Below are 17,573 nucleotides of genomic sequence, written 5' to 3'. Positions count from 1 at the left end.
GGATCGCCTTTTCAGTTTTAAAAAAAATAAAAGAAAATAATGGAAATGTCAAAAAAATAAAAGAAAATAAGTTTCTCATGTGATATGTGGTCTAGTTGTTGGGAAAATTTGCAAATGTGAATTTTGACTTTATTTGCAAAATATCTCTGAAATTTGTAAAAATGGGCATAACTTTTGCATACTAACTCGGATGAAAAAGTTTTTTATATGAAAAATCATCTACTCGAAAAGTTACATCCGAATTTAACTGGAACCCCGTTAAACATTTGCAAAATCCTCAAAAACCTAATAGAAAAAGAGTTACGGGGCTTTTAAGATCTAGAGTGGAAAAAATTGAAAAATATTCAAACAGTGGGCAAACTGTGGTCAAATAATGGTCAAACTAATTATTCAAGAATACTAGTGTTACTAAATAATTATTTCAATTTTTTGAATTTTGGTCAAATCTGGTCAAACTATGGTCAAACTGTGGTCAAACTATGGTCAAACTTATTCAAGAAATATTAGCATTACTAAATAATTACTGTTTTTTTAGAATAATAGTTTCAAACTCAAACGGTGAAATGTGTGACTTCATGCTCAAGCTAAACTCCTGAGGGTTAATAGGATTAACATCTTACTATTGTCAGGAAAACAACAAGTGCAGACTTGGAAACGAAGGAGAATAGAACCTGAAAGTTAAGCGTGCTCGGGCTGGAGTAGTGAGAGGGATGGGTGACCAGTCGGGAAGTTAGATGATTTGGAATGAGTGATCCACACTTGAGCAGTTAAGAGAGGTGATTAGAGACTAAATCATCAAATAATTCAGAAAAATTAAAAATTGAAAAAAATCAAAAAAAAATTCCAAAATTTTCAAAAAAAAAAATTCAAAAAAAAAACCTTTAGTACCGGTTGGTAACACCAACCGGTATTAAAGGTCCCCTGTACCAGGGCGCGAGCTCACGCCACGTGGTTCCCCTTTAGCATCGGTTCGTGTGGAACCGGTACTAAAGGGGGGGGGGGCTTTAGTGCCGAAACGTTAGTGCCGGTTCCATAACCGGCATTAAACGCCCTTACAAACCGGTGCTAATGGCCCGTTTTCTACTAGTGCCTTCAACCAAGTACGAGTCGGCCCTTCCAGCATCATGGTGAAATACTTAGCACATGCTGCTTCACTAACATCCAGCATCTTCATGGCCATCTCATAACTCTCAACCCAAACTTCAGGGGGCTGATCTGTTGTGTAATTAGGCACCTTACGAGGATCCTTGAAATCCTTGGGCAAATGCTCATTACGCAGAGCTGGCGCTAAACATGCTACACCCAATGTTCTAGAGGTCATGCCTGCCTCCACCGAAGTCGTCGGGTAAGCCGGCGCATGTTGATGAGCCGCTAGCTGAGCCGCCAGCTCGGCCTCCCGACGTGCTCTGCCCTGATCTAGTAGAGTTTGAGCATTAGCACCTCCGCATGCTGGGTCATGTCCATGAGGCTGGTTACAGCGCCGTTCAGTACTTGAAACCGCTGGTGAGTCAATGTTCCTACTGTAGCTCCGGCTTGGACGAGGGGTTGAATGAATCCGCTCACGACTATAAGAATAAGCCGCTTGCTGTTCCAATGCCGTCTGAAGAAGTTCTCTGGCCCTCCATGTTTCATCCGCCGTCGGAGACTCGCCTTCAACCGGCAGAGCCGCCAATCCCGTTCCCGCAGCAATCATATTGTCCAAAGGGTTGGAATAATGACCCGGCGGTGTCAACACATGCTGAGGTGGGGTATTATTCACATGCGGAGAGTTATCACGCGTGGCTGAACCGGCGCTCCACCCCCCGGCGTTTCAGCCGTCCGATTTACCACCGGCAGGTTACTGGTCCCTGCTCCAAGCGTATTGAAGAGGTTCCTTGGCTCCTAAATCGGGGGTAAATGACTCTGGTGCCTCCTCCTCAGGATCTCATTTGAAGCGTTCTGGTCCAATGTGAGCCGGTAGAAATCTGCTTGAATCCGCTATGCCTGAGCATCCAAAACAGCCTGCTGTGTAGTCATCCTAGCATTCTCAGCTGCCAGATCTTCCTTGGCTTGAGCTATCTCATCTCTCAGCTTAGCCACATCTACCTTATGTTGTTCCTGGTTGTCCGGGGTTACCTCGACCCCCATCAAGGTTGACAGAGCCTCCAACAGCTCTGTGAAAACTTGAGCCGGTGGGCCCGCTAAACCGCTAGCACCAGCTGCCGCTGCTGCCGCTGAGTTAGAGATCATAGCCGCAACAGCCATTGAGCCGAGCACCGGCTATGTACCGGCCATGAAAATCGCCACCCTGATCGGTGGCTCATAGGGGGTCCGGAATACTGTCACCATCGAAACAGCCCAGAAGCGGGCCATCTTGCAGCTGATACATTGAGTTAGTCTCGCTTGTGGACGATTCACCATCGGAGTAGATGGCCGTCTCACAGCCAGAAACAGATCCTTCCTTAAATTCTGCCCCATGGATAAATCCAACAAAGGCATGCTTCACGGCGGGTTGAACCCAGGCGGGTCGTGCACGCTGAGCCGTCTCGATGATGTCGGTGCAGATGTCCGGCTCAGGGCCCGGTTAACCGATCTTGCCGATGAAGACACGGATTCTGCCAAAGGGGACCCAGTACCCGTACTCGATTGAGCTGGCCTCGGGGCCCCAGCCCGCGTCGTCGATGTAGAGATTGCCATGATGACTCTTGGTCATCCGGCCCACAACGTATCCCTTGATCCCTTCGAAGCTGCCCTGTAAGAACTCGAAACCGCCATTCGCTGGCCCCACTGTGGGCGCCAACTGTCGTGGAATTGTCACGGCAGATGTCCTAGCAGAAGGACTTATTCATGGAGCCATTGCATCTAGGTTGGCTTAAAGGTGTTAAATGGGACAAAGGACACAAGGAGTTTATACTGGTTCGTCCCCTTGCGGTGAAGGTAAAAGCCGAATCTAGTTTGAGGTGGTATTGCTTATGTTTCAATTACCAGGGAGCGAATACGCTTGACCTAGCTTTCGATCTGTTGTCTCTTCCCCTAAGCCCACGCCGGGTCGTCCCTTTATATACACAGGTTGGCACCCCGCGGCCCATAGAGTCCCGGTTGGCTCATAAGCAACGTGTCTGGCTCGGTGACTAATTACACTTTCCTTACAATACAAGTCATACATATATGGCGGTTTACACTTATGGGCATTTAAGTCGCCTTTGGGCTTCAGGCCTTCATGAATCGCCACCTTCAATATCTTCATGGGCTTTCTCTTGATAAACCACCATTGGTATAACCCGGCCCCTTGATGACCCACAAGTATAGGGGATCTATCGTAGTCCTTTCAATAGGTAAGAGTGTCAAACCCAACAAGTAGCAGAAGGAAATCACAAGCGGTTTTCAGTAAGGTATTCTCTGCAAGCACTGAAATTATCGGTAACAGATAGTTTTGTGATAAGGTAATTCGTAAGGGGTAACAAGTAACAAAAGTAAAAAAGGTGCAGCAAGGTGCCCCAATCCTTTATGTAGAAAAGGACAAGCCTGGATAGACTCTTATATAAAGGAAAACGCTCCCGATGACACATGGGAAATTATCGTCAACCTAGTTTTCATCCTGCTCATATGATTTGCGTTCGTTACTTTGATAATTTGATATGTGGGTGGACCAGTGCTTGGGTGCTTCCCTTCCTTGGACAAGCATCCCACTTATGATTAACCCCTATCGCAAGCATCCGCAACTACGAAAGAAGAACTAAAGTAAACCTAACCATAGCATCAAACATATGGATCCAAATCAGCCCCTTACGAAGCAACGCATAAACTAGGGTTTAAGCTTCTGTCACTCTAGCAACCCAGCATCTACTTATTACTTCCGAATGCGTTCCCCTAGGCCCAAAAAATGGTGAAGTGTCATGTAGTCGACGTTCACATAACTCCACTAGAGGAAAGACAACACACATCTCATCAAAATATCAAACGAATACCAAATTCACATGACTACTTATAGCAAGACTCCTCCCATGTCCTCAGGACAAACGTAACTACTCATGAATCATATTCATGTTCGTAATAAGAGGGGTATTAATATGCATAAAGGGTCTGAACATATGATATTCCACCGAATAAATCAACTAGCATCAACTACAAGGAGTAATCAACACTACTAGCTACCCACAGGTACCAATCCGAGTCTTTGAGACAAAGATCAGATACAAGAGATGAACTAGGGTTTGAGAGGAGATGGTGTTGGTGAAGATGTTGATGGAGATTGACCCCCTCCTGATGATAGGATCGATGGTGATGATGATGGTGACAATTTCTGCCTCCCGGAGGGATGTTTCCCCGGCAAAACAGCTCCGCCGGAGCCCTAGATTGGTTCTGCCCAGGTTCTGCCTCGAGACGGCAGCACTTCGTCCCGAAAGCTTCCTTCTGATTTTTTCCAGCGCGAAAGACTTCATATAGCAAAAGATGGGCGCATGAGGCAGGGGGGCGCGCCTAGGGGGGTAGGGCGCGCCCCCCACCCTCGTGGACGGTGGGTGGCCCCCCTCTGGTGCTTTCTTCGCCCAATATTTTTTAAATATTCCAAAACTGACTTTTGGTGTTGTGCAGAATAGGTCTCTAATATTTTCTCCTTTTCCAGCCCAGAATTCCAGCTGCCGGCATTCTCCCTATTCATGTAAACCTTGTAAAATAAGAGAGAATAGGCATAAGTATTGTGACATAATGTATAGTAACAACCCATAATGCAATAAATATAGATATAAAAGCATGATGCAAAATGGATGTATCAACTCCCCCAAGCTTAGACCTCGCTTGTCCTTAAGCGGAAGCCGATAACGAAATATATGTCGACATGTTTAGAGATAAAGGTGTCGATAAAATAAAATACGGACATGAGGGCATCATGATCATATATATGTATATATATATATATATATATATATATATATATATATATATATATTCTCATATGATTTCTTATGCTAAAGTAACAATCTATTCATAATGTCAAGTATGAATCAGAAACTTCATTGAAAAATAACAAACTATGCTCTCGGTCATTGAAGCAATTGCAATTTATCACAACATCGGAAAGAGTCAATATAAGAGCTTTTCAGCAAGTCCAAATACTAACACTCACGCAATACTTATGGGTATGGAGTTTTAATCGGGCATAGAGAAACATAGGGGCATATAGTGTTGCCGCCCAACCTTTTACCTCAAAGGTAATGTCAACAATAATATTTAATGATAACTTACATCCAATTGGATATATATATATATATATATATATATATATATATATATATATATATATATATATATATATATATATATATATATATATATATCAGGATCTTTCCAACACAATGTGCTTGCCGAAGGATAAAATGTAAAAAGGAAAGGTGAAGATCACCGCGACTCTTGCATAAGACATAAAAATAAAAGATAGGCCCTTCGCAGAGGGAAGCAGAGGTTGTCATGTGCTTTTATGGTTGGATGCACAAAATCTTAATGTGAAAGAATGTCACTTTATATTGCCACCTGTGATAGGGACCGTTATTATGCAGTCCATCGCTTTTATTTCTTCCATATCACAAGATCATATAAAGCTTATTTTCTCCACACTAATAGATCATACATATTTAGAGAGCAATTTTTATTGCATGCAACAATGACAACTTACTTGAAGGATCTTACTCAATCCATAGGTAGGTATGGTGGACACTCATGGCAAAACTAGGTTTAAGGATATGCAGAAGCACAAGTAGTATCTCTACTTGGTGCAAATAATTTTGTTAGCATGAGGGGGAAAGGCAAGCCCAACATGTTGGATGATCCATGACAATATACTTTATTTCGGATATAAGAAAACATAACCCATTACGTTGTCATCCTTGTCCAACATCAACTTTTTAGCATGTCATATTTTAATGAATGCTCACAATCATAAAAGATGTCCAAGATAGTATATTTATATGTGAAAACCTCTCGTTCTTTATTACTTCCTATTAGTTGCAACGATGACCAAAACTATGTTTGTCAACTCTCAACAACTTTTATTCATCATACTCTTTTTATGTGATGTCATTACTCTTCATAAGATCAGTATGATCTCTTTGTTTATTTTTATTCTTTCTTTTTATTTTATTCCCTCAAGATCATATCAAGATAATCAAGCCCTTGACTAGAAACTAATATTTATTATATATAGCTCATGGACTCGATTACATAGAAGGATCATAAAGCAAACTCAAAACTAGATCATACTAAAACTTTATTCAATTAGATCAAGATATTACCAAAATGATCGAACTAAGAAAAACGGTAAAGATAGAAGTGTGATGGTGATACGATACCGGGGCACCTCCCTCAAGCTTGGCAGTTGCCAAGGGGAGTGCCCATACCCATGTGATTATGTCTCTTTCCTTGGGGATGGTGATGATGGAGTTGTTGATGATGTAGGCTTGTCGTCCATCTTCCAAGGCATAGGCTCACCATCATAGAAGGATGATCAAGTCTCCGGGATCCTCAAATCTGCAGCCAAACTCAACCTTTTGAACCTATATTCACACTCACAATTTTGGTTTTGCAGGTCATAGATCTAGGCTGGGAGGCGCTCGATTTTCTTGTGAAGCTTGAAGATGGTCTCCCCAATGTTCTTGGCATCCAGCTTATGGTTGTTGGTGAACTCCGTGATCATTATGTGATTGGCGTCGAGTCCACATTCCACCATCTCCTGGCACTTGAAAACTTGTGGCTCTAGTGCTTCGAGCCTTGTCTCCGCGCTTCCGGTCCTCCTTGGTCCCTCAACATCGCGGATGTGAAGAAACCCCTCACGCATCTCAATTGTTTGAGGATGTTGCAGCACTTCTGCGAGGTAGGGATTGATGTCCTTCTCGAAGAACTTGTCCTTGGGGGCGCTTGGAGACGTCATGGTGATCTAGATCTGTCAGAAAAAAACAGCTCGAAACAAAGACATGAGATATTTGCGTGATACGGTGGTCAAAACCTTCGGGAGATTATATAATGAATTTTTACCAACCAAAAGAATTATCCTGCAAGAAAATGGAGTCCGAAGAGCACACGAGGTTCCCACGGGGCAGGGGGCGCGCCTAGGGGGGTAGGGCGCACCCTCCACCCTCGTGGACGCCTCGTGTCCTTCCCGAACTACTTCTTATTTTCCTATTTTCTTAAATATTACAAAAAGGAGAAAAATTGCCATTAGAACTGTTTTGGAGTCAGTTTACTTACCGTACCACATACCTATCCCTTTTCGGAGTTTGAAATGTTCTGGAAAGTGTCCCTTATGTATTCCTCCAGGGTTACGGTTTCAATAATATTAGTTTCAACATTTATGGGATTACCTGAGATATAATGTTTGATTCTTTGACCATTCAGCACCTTCGGATTGGTGCCTTCGAAGTTGTTGATTTTTATGGCACCGGAACAATAGACCTCCTCGATAACGTAAGGACCTTCCCATTTAGAGAGAAGTTTTCCAGCAAAAAATCTTAAATGAGAGTTGTATAACAAAACATAATCACCTACATTAAACTCACACTTTTGTATCCTTTTGTCATGCCATCTTTTAACTTTTTCTTTAAACAGTTTGGCATTCTCATAGGCTTGGGTTCTCCACTCATCAAGTGAGCTAATGTCAAATAGCCTCTTCTCACCGGCAAGTTTGAAATCACAATTGAGCTCTTTAATGCCCCAATATGCCTTATGTTCTAGTTCAAGAGGTAAGTGACATGCTTTTCCATAAACCATTTTATACGGAGACATACCAATAGGATTTTTACATGCAGTTCTATTGGCCCATAATGCATCATCAAATTTCTTGGACCAATTCTTTCTAGATCTATTAACAGTCTTTTGCAAAATTAATTTAATCTCTCTATTACTCAGTTCTACTTGACCACTAGACTATGGGTGGTATGGAGATGCAATTCTATGATTAACATCATACTTAGCAAGCATTTTACAAAAAGCACCATGAATAAAATGTGAACCACCATCAGTCATTAAGTATCTAGGGAATCCAAACCTCGTAAAAATAACTTCTTTAAGCATCTTAATAGAGGTGTTATGATCAACACTACTAGTTGGAATAGCTTCTACCCACTTAGTAACGTAATCAACAATAACTAAAATATATGTATACCCATTAGAGGAAGGAAACGGTCCCATAAAATAAAAGCCCCAAACATCAAATGGTTCAATGACAAGTGAATAGTTCATAGGCATTTCTTGACGTCTACTTATATTACCAATTCTCTGACATTCATCACAAGACAAGACAAACTTACGGGCATCTTTGAAAAGAGTAGGCAAATAAAACCGGATTGTAATACCTTATGTGCAGTTCTATCTCCAGCGTGGTGTCCTCCATAAGCCTTGGAGTGACACTTGCGCAAGATCTTTTACTGTTCATGGTCAGGTACACAATGTCTAATAACACCATCTACTCCTTCTTTATAAAGGTGTGGGTCATCCCAGAAGTAATGTCTTAAATCATAGAAAAACTTTTTCTTTTGCTGGTATGTGAAACTAGGTGGTATAAATTTAGCAACAATATAATTAGCACAATCAGCATGCCATGAGGCAGTACGAGATGCATTTATGACAGCTAATTGTTCATCAGGAAAGCTATCATCAATAGGCTGTGGGTCATCAAGAACATTCTCTAACCTAGACAAGTTATCTGCAACGGAGTTCTCAGCTCCCTTTCTATCAATAATATGCAAATTAAATTCTTGTAGTGGAGAACCCATCTAATAAGTCTAGGTTTAGCATCTTTATTTTCCATAAGATATTTAATAGCAGCATGATCAGTGTGAACAGTTACTTTAAAGTCAACAATGTAAGGTCTGAACTTATCATAAGAAAATACAACCGCTAGAAATTCCTTTTCAGTAGTAGCATAATTTCTCTGGGCACTGTCTAGAGCTTTACTAGCATATTGGATAACATTTAATTTCTTATCAACTCTTCGTCCTAGAACAGCACCTACATCATAATCACTAACATCACACATAATTTCAAAGGTGTAAATTCCAATCAAGTAGCTGAACAATAGGTGAAGAAATCAAGGCTTTCTTAAGTATTTCAAATGGTTCTACACAATCATCATCAAAGAAAAAAGGAACGTCTTTTTGTAAGAGAATAGTCCGAGGCCTAGAACTTTTAGAGAAGTCTTTAATGAACCTCCTATAAAAACCGGCATGACCAAGGAAACTTCTTATACCTTTAATGTCCTTAGGACACGACATCTTTTCAATAGCATACACTTTAGCTTTATCAACTCCAATACCTCTTTCAGAAAATTTAGGCCCAAGACAATACCTTCATTAACCATAAAGTGGCACTTCTCCTAATTCAAGACAATATTAGTTTCTTCACATCTCTGCAAAACTCGATCAAGGTTGCTTAAGCAATCATCAAAAGAAGTCCCATACACGAAGAAATCATCCATGAAAACCTCAACAATCTTTTCACAAAAGTCAGAGAATATAGCAGTCATATATCTTTGAAAAGTAGCAGGTGCATTACATAAACCAAAAGGCATATGTCCATAAGCAAAGGTACCAAAAGGGCAAGTAAAAGTGGTCTTATCCTGATCCTCCTTTGACACATGTATTTGAGAGAAACCAGAATAACCATCTAGAAAGCAAAAATGTGTATGTTTGGATAATCATTCTAGCATTTTATCAATAAAAGGCAAAGGGTAATGATCTTTTCTAGTAGCTTTATTTAATTTGTGGAAATCAATTACCATTCTATAACCTGTAACAATTCTTTGTGGGATCAATTCATCTTTATCATTAGGAATGACAGTAATACCTCCCTTCTTAGGGACATAATGGACAGGACTTACCCACTGACTATCAGCAACGGGATAAACTATACCTACCTCCAGAAGCTTTAGTATTTATTTTCTTACCACTTCTTTCATCTTAGGATTTAACTGTCGTTGGTGATCAACAACTGGTTTAGCGTCTTTCTCCTATTTTATTTTGTGCTGGCATAGAGTGGGACAAATGCCCTTAAGATCATCAAGAGTATATGCAATAGCAGCGTGGTGATTCTTTAGAGTTTTCAATAATTTCTTTTCTTCCTTCTCTAAAAGGTTAGCACTAATCATAACAGGATAAATCTTCTTTTCATCAAGATAAACATATTTAAGAGTCTCAGGTAATGGTTTAAGCTCAAACACGGGATCACCCTTGGGTGGAGGAGGATCCCCTAGAATTTCAACAGGCAAGTTGTGTTTCAAAATAGGTCCCTGTTTAAAGAATACTTCATATATTTCCCTTCTTTCATTCATAAACATATCATTTTCATGGTCTAGAAAATATTGTTCTAAAGGATCATTAGGAGGCACGGCAATAGAAGCAAGACCAATGATGTCATCTTTACTAGGCAATTCTTTATCATGGGGTTGTCTATGAAATTTAGCAAAATTAAACTCATGAGACATATCCCCGAAACCAATAGTAACAATATCCTTTTTAGAATCTATCTTTGCATTAACAGTAGTCAAGAAGGGTCTGCCAAATATAATGGGACAACAGTTATCTTGTGGGGAACCGAGAACAAGAATATTAGTAGGATATTTAACTTTCCCACACAAGACATCAACATCTCTAACAGTCCCAACTGGTGAAATGGTATCTCTATTGGGAAGCTTAATTGTAACATCAATACCTTCTAACTCAGCAGGTGCAATATCAAGCATAATTTCTTCGTATAAAGAGTGAGGTATTGCAGTCGCACTAGCACTCATATCACATAAGCCATGATAGCAATGATCTCCTATTTTAACACAAATAATAGGTATGCCTACAACATGTCTATGTTTATTTTTAGTATAGGGTCTAGCAATTCTAGCAGCTTCATCACAGAAGTAAATAACATGCCCATCAATATGATCGGTCAAGAGATCTTTAACCATAGCAATACTAGGCTCAACTTTAATTTTCTCAGAGGGTGTAGGTGTTCTAGTATTACTCTTACGAACCACAATTGAATCTTTAGCATGATCCTTTATTCTAACAGGGAAAGGTGGTTTCTCAATATAAGCGGTAGGAGTAAGAGGATCAACATTATAAGTGATAGTCTTTTCTGCAACTTTAATAGGTTCAACTACTTTTACTTCAATGGGAGGATGATTTTTAAACCACTTCTCCATAGGGAGATCAACATGAGTAGCAAATGATTCACAGAAAGAAGCTACTATCTTAGAGTCAAGTCCATATTTAGTGCTAAATTCACGAAAAGCATTAGTATCCATAAAAGATTTAACACAATCAAACTTAGGTGTTATACCTGACTCCTTACCTTTGTCGCGTTCCCAATCTTCAGAGTTGCGTTTAATTCTTTCCAATAAATCCCATCTGATTTCAATAGTCTTCATCATAATTTCTCTTGAGAGCTCATGATTGGGGCATGAATATAACATTGACTTAAGCCTCCCCCAAGCTTGAGCAATGCTTTCTCCTTCGCGAGGACAAAAATTATATATATATATATAATTACGATCACGATGAACCTGATGCATAGGATAAAACTTCTAATGAAAATCCAATTTCAATCGGTTGTAGTTCCATGATCCAATATCATGGCATAGCCTAAACCATGTCAATGCCTTTCCCTTCAAAGATAAAGGGAAGACCTTCTTCTTGATAACACCCTCGGGCATACCTGCAAGCTTAAATAATCCACAAACTTTTTCCACATAGATTAGGTGCAAATCCAGATGCAATGTTCCATCTCCTGGAAAAGGATTAGCTAGCAGTTTCTCTATCATACCCGAAGGAATTTCAAAGTAAACATTTTTAGTAGGTTTAGTAGGTTGAGGAGCAACTCTTTGCTCTACTAGTCGGGGTGAAGATACCCCAAACAAGCCCCTCAAAGGATTACTTTCCATAGTAACAAGTGACAATAAATTTCAGCACACTTTATAAATTTTTCCTTAATAAATTCCACTTACCAAAGGCGCTTCACTCCCCGGCAACGACACCAGAAAAGTGTCTTGATGACCCAAAAGTATAGGGTATCTATAGAAGTCATTTCGATAAGTAAGAGTGTCAAACCCAACGAGGAGCAGAAGGAAATGACGAACGGTTTTCAGTAAGGTATTCTCTGCAAGCACTGAAATTATCGGTAACAGATAGTTTTGTGATAAGGTAATTCGTAACGGGTAACAAGTAACAAAAGTAAACAAAGTGCAGCAAGTTGGACCAATCCTTTTATTAGCAAAGGACAAGCCTAGACAAACTCTTATATAAAGGAAAACGCTCCCGAGGACACATGGGAATTATCGTCAAGCTAGTTTTCATCACGCTCATATGATTCACGTTCGTTACTTTGATAATTTGATATGTGGGTTGACCGGTGCATGGGTGCTGCCCTTCCTTGGACAAGCATCCCACTTATGATTAACCCCTCTCGCAAGCATCCGCGACTACGAAAGAAGAATTAAGGTAAACCTAACCATAGCATGAAACATATGGATCCAAATCAGCCCCTTATGAAGCAACGCATAAACTAGGGTTTAAGCTTCTGTCACTCTAGGAACCCATCATCCAATTATTACATCCCCATGCCTCCCCCTAGGCCCAAACAATGGTGAAGTGCCATGTAGTTGACATTCACATAATTCCACTAGAGGAAGGTAACATACATCTCATCAAAATATCGAACGAATACCAAATTCACATGACTTATAGCAAGACTTCTCCCATGTCCTCCAGAACTAAAGTAACTACTCACAAATCATATTCATGTTCATAATCAGAGGGGTATTAATATGCATAAAGGATCTGAACATATGATCTTCCACCGAATAAACCAACTAGCATCAACTACAAGGAGTAATCAACACTACTAGCAACCCACAGGTAGCAATCTGAGGCTTTGAGACAAAGATCGGATAAAAGAGATGAACTAGGGTTTGAGAGGAGATGGTGCTGCTGAAGATGTTGACGGAGATTGACCCCCTCCCGATGAGAGGATCTATGGTGATGACGATGGTGATGATTTCCCCCTCCCAGAGGGATGTTTCCCCGGTAGAACAGCTCCACCGGAGCCCTAGATTGGTTCTGCCTAGGTTCCGCCCAAGACGGCGGCGCTTCATCCCAAAAGCTTCCTTCTGATTTTTTTCCAGGGCAAAAGAGTTCATATAGCAAAAGATGGGCACTGGAATCCTTCTAGGGGGCCCACGAGGTAGGGGGGCGCGCCCAGGGGGTAGGGCGCGCCCCTACCCTCGTGGATGGTGGGTGGCCCCCTCTGGTGCTTTCTTTGCCCAATATTTTTTATATATTCCAAAACTGACTTTCTTGGAGTTTCAGGACTTTTGGAGTTATGCAAAATAGGTCTCTAAGATTTGCTCCTTTTCCAGCTTAAAGTGCGTTATATCGACTAGAGGGGGGTGAATAGGCGATTTTTATGAAAGTCTTCAAAACGTGGAAGTTTCGAGGACAAACGATAGAAATAAACCTATTACCATGCAGAGGAAGGTAGACTACACTAGGCAAACCATAGTCAAGTATTCAATGAAGTGAAAGCACAATGACTAATAGCAGCTAGGTAGTAAGGATCAGGTAGAAAGATATTATGAAGCCAATCAGAACAAGCAGTCACTAAGTGAAGACAAAGGATAATGCAATCATACAATGACTTCACAAGGACCAACAGTGAGTAAAGGGAAGGGAAGGATGAAACCAGTGACTCGTTGAAGACAATGATTTGTTAGACCAGTTCCAGTTGCTGTGACAACTGTACGTCTGGTTAGGGCGGCTAGGTATTTAAACCCGAGGACACACAGTCCCGGACACCCAGTCCTGAACACGCAGCTCAGGACACCTAGTCCTCACCGTATTCCCCTTGAGCTAAGTTCACACAGACCACGCCCAATCACTCTGGTAAGTCTTCAAGGTAGACTCCCAAACCTTCACAGACTTTGTTCACCTGCGATCCACAATGACTCTTGGATGCTCAGAACACGACGCCTAACCGGCTGGAGGATTCACAGTCCTCAAGTGTAATAAGTCTTCAGATCACACAGACAGGAAGACTTAAGTGATGCCTAACACTCTTTGGCTCTGGATGGTTAGAGCTTTATCCTCGCAAGGAATTCTCTCTCAAAGGCTTCGAGGTGGGTTGCTCTCAAACGACAAAAGTCGTACTCTAACTCTGAGCAGCCAACCGTTTATGGTTGTAGGGGTGGGCTATTTATAGCCACTAGGCAACCCGACCTGATTTGTCCGAAATGACCCTGGGTCACTATGGAACTGACACGTGTTCCAATGGTCAGATTTCAAACACACACGACAACTTTACTTGGGCTACAAGCAAAGCTGACTTGTCCAACTCTGGGAAAGATTCGCTCTCATACTTTTCACTCGAAGACATAGGATTTTGGTTAAGCATCACTTCAGTCATTCTGACTGGTTCTCTTGGACCCCACTTGACAGTACGGTGGTTCCTATGACTCAACAAAGAAAAAGAACTATGAAAGATCTAAGTCTTCGAGCTCCACAGGCTTCATGCGATGTCTTCTCTTGTCATAGTCTTCAATGCGAATATCTTCACATACCACCTTTGACTTCAATGTCTTCATACATTTTTAGGGGTCATCTCTGGTAGGAAAACCGAATCAATGAGGGACTTCTACCTGTGTTATCCTGCAATTCTCACAAACACATTAGTCCCTCAACTAGGTTTGTCGTCAATACTCCAAAACCAACTAGGGGTGGCACTAGATGCACTTACAATCTCCCCCTTTTTGGTGATTGATGACAACGGGGAATATAATATGTGAAATTGTAAAGGATAAGGAATTGTCTTCATAAGTTTTAAGGGCTCCCCCTGAAGATGTGCATATAAGTAATTTTCTTTTGGAATGCAAATGCACATGGCAGGTTGTACTTGTGGAGATCCTCTTCAAGTTATGATGACAACTCATCATGCATGAAAAGTATGTGAAGATAATGACATGCATAATGGAAAATGGACGTCTGCAAAATGATCTAAGTGCAGAATTTATCGTCGCACATGCGGAATTTATCATCGCATCACAAAATAGCAAATAAGTAGCAGACGACCATCGAGTTGAAGTGTTATAACTCAAAGAACCAAATGTATCAAAACGAGAGTTGTAAACACTAAGAAAAACATTAAGTAACCGCCCATATGGACCCGCTTGAAGACTATCAAACTCATATGCTTCTCCCCCTTTTGTCAGTAAGGACCAAAAAGGTTCGAAGACATAGAGCATCTACCCGTTCCCCTAAAGAGTAGGTGAAGTAGCAAGGTCGTCGGTGTTGTTAGGCGGTGCAGACGAGCTCGGGGCAGTGTCGACGCGTGCTGAAGGAGGGGGCGGTGAAGTAGCATCGTCTTCGTCCTCGATCACTCTGGCATTCACAGTTGCCGCAGAGGAAGAGAACTATGAGTCTTCAAGAGAGGGAGTTCGTCGCAGCACAGCCCTTCGGGGAGGTGTGGAGTCAAACTTGAAGCGTTCAGAGAAGCCATCCTCTTGAAGATCATCCTCAGAGCACATAAGCGTGAGCCCTTTCCATGTATGCCGACAAGTTTCATGGGCAACAAAGGCATTTTTTGTGGCAAGATTGCGAATGCGGTTGACATCCACCAAGAGGCTTTTCATTTGATGCTTCAGCCAGTCATGATGCCGATCCTGTTTCTGATGAAGAGCAACCAGAAGCTCTCGGTCATTGAGAACACGAGATCGCTTCTTGGGCCGTTGGGCAATGGTGCTTTCAGTGGCTTCAGTGAGGGCACGATGAGGTGCACGTGTAGTGCCAGCCAGAGGATAAACACGAGTGACTGCTTCAACTCCTTCAATGTTCTGAGAGAAACTTTGATGCTCCGCAGTCTGAAGACTAATAGGCTCCTTGGCAGGCTCTGGATAGAGGGCTTCAATGGACATATCCACGTCAGGCATAAAGATCCGATGATTGTGAGCAGAGGGCTGATATGAGATAGCTGAGTGGATTTTGATCAGCCGCATTATCCATGGAGCGTAGAACTTCAAGCCAAAAAGATCAGATCCTGAAGCAGCAAGTTGGCGGATGAAGAAGTCTTGTGCATTGAAGCATTTGCCATGAAGAATATAGAAGACCAAATTCTTCATTGCACCTTCCAGCTTTGCATATGGGGAATGTCCTTTGATGGGCCAGAGAGTTCGCCTTAAAATGTGATAGATGGTGCTTGGCAGATACTCTAGGTCTGCAACAAGAAACTCCTTAGGAATGCAGTGTGTTGTGGCAAAGGCTTCATCATGCCGAGCATCTGACTCGTGTTCGGTTCAGGATTCTGAAAGATTCTCTCCATAGCTTCACTGTGAAGTTCACATCCAGGTTCATAGAGATCTCCAGGAGTGGGCAGACCAGTGAGCTCAATGATATCAAAGGCTTTGGCTTCGTGATGAACATTTCTTGTCATCCACTCAAGGGTCCAAGTCTTCGGGTCTCTGTTGTAACCACGTATGTGAAGTGTGGCATAAAATTGGAGCAGCAACTCTTCGTTCCATTGCTCTTGGTCGGTGACGAAAGGCAACAATCCAACCTCTTTCAAGCAGTCCAGAGCTTCTTCCAAGCAGGGCAGACCAGCTATTGCTTCGGTGTCAAGACGCATATGTGGGAAGATGCGACCTTGATTGTACAGAATGCAGGAGTAATAGCTTCACTGCGGATAGCTCCAGAACCGATCAGAAGATATTCGTTCCATTGAGTAGGGGTTCATGGTGCTATTGAAGAAGGTGTTGTCTGCTTTGAAGGATCCAGATGCTGATGCAGGACCTGGAAACCTGGGCAACCTTGGCATTGGCTTCTATACCTGAGGCTTGTGCTCTATATGATAGTCAAACTGAGGACCAGCAGCAGGCACAGGAACAGAAGCAGTAGCATTGGCTTCGCTGACTTCTGGTTCATGGGTTGGTGTAGGCTCCACATTTGCTTCAGCCATGACAACGTCAGTGGCTTCATTGGTGTTGGTGGTGGTAGCCTCAAGATTTTCTACCTCCACTTGATGAGCTGGAGGGTCGGGCACAGACACGTTCTCCGCGAGAACAGCTTCGTCAGTAGTTGGGGGAGTGGGGACACGTTCTTCTTCTTGGGTGTCATCGGCTGATGCAGCCGGAATGTCTTCAGCAGCTTTAGCTTCAGACTCGGAGACTAGAGGCCTTGGTCCTTTGCGAAGCCTGCATAACGCTGGCGATGCCTGTGGAGATGGAGTTGGCTGGGCCTCAAAGTCATCCTCTTCTTCTTGCCGGGGTGGTGTGACTTGTTGCTGTGGGTGATCAGGCCATGATGCATCCTGAGCAATTGGCGTCAGAGGATGACCAATGCTGATGAGTTCGCTGTGCGAAGCACAGGCGATGATACCTGTTGGTGCTTGATCCGAGGAAGAACTGCATCATCTTCAACACGGTCATGGTGACCATTGTCTTCAGAAGCAGGGGTATCAGTTGCTGGAAAGTCTTCAGCTTCATGAGCCTCTGCGAAAGCAGGCTCATGGACAGTCAGTTGGCGCTCTTGATGTTCAGCGGCAGGGCGAACCATGGAGATGGGTTCAACAATTAAGGG

Source organism: Triticum dicoccoides, chromosome 3A, assembly GCF_002162155.2.
Source record: "Triticum dicoccoides isolate Atlit2015 ecotype Zavitan chromosome 3A, WEW_v2.0, whole genome shotgun sequence".
Lineage (NCBI taxonomy): Eukaryota > Viridiplantae > Streptophyta > Magnoliopsida > Poales > Poaceae > Triticum > Triticum dicoccoides.
The sequence above is the reverse complement of the archived record's forward strand: the minus strand, read 5'-3'. Positions refer to the sequence as shown.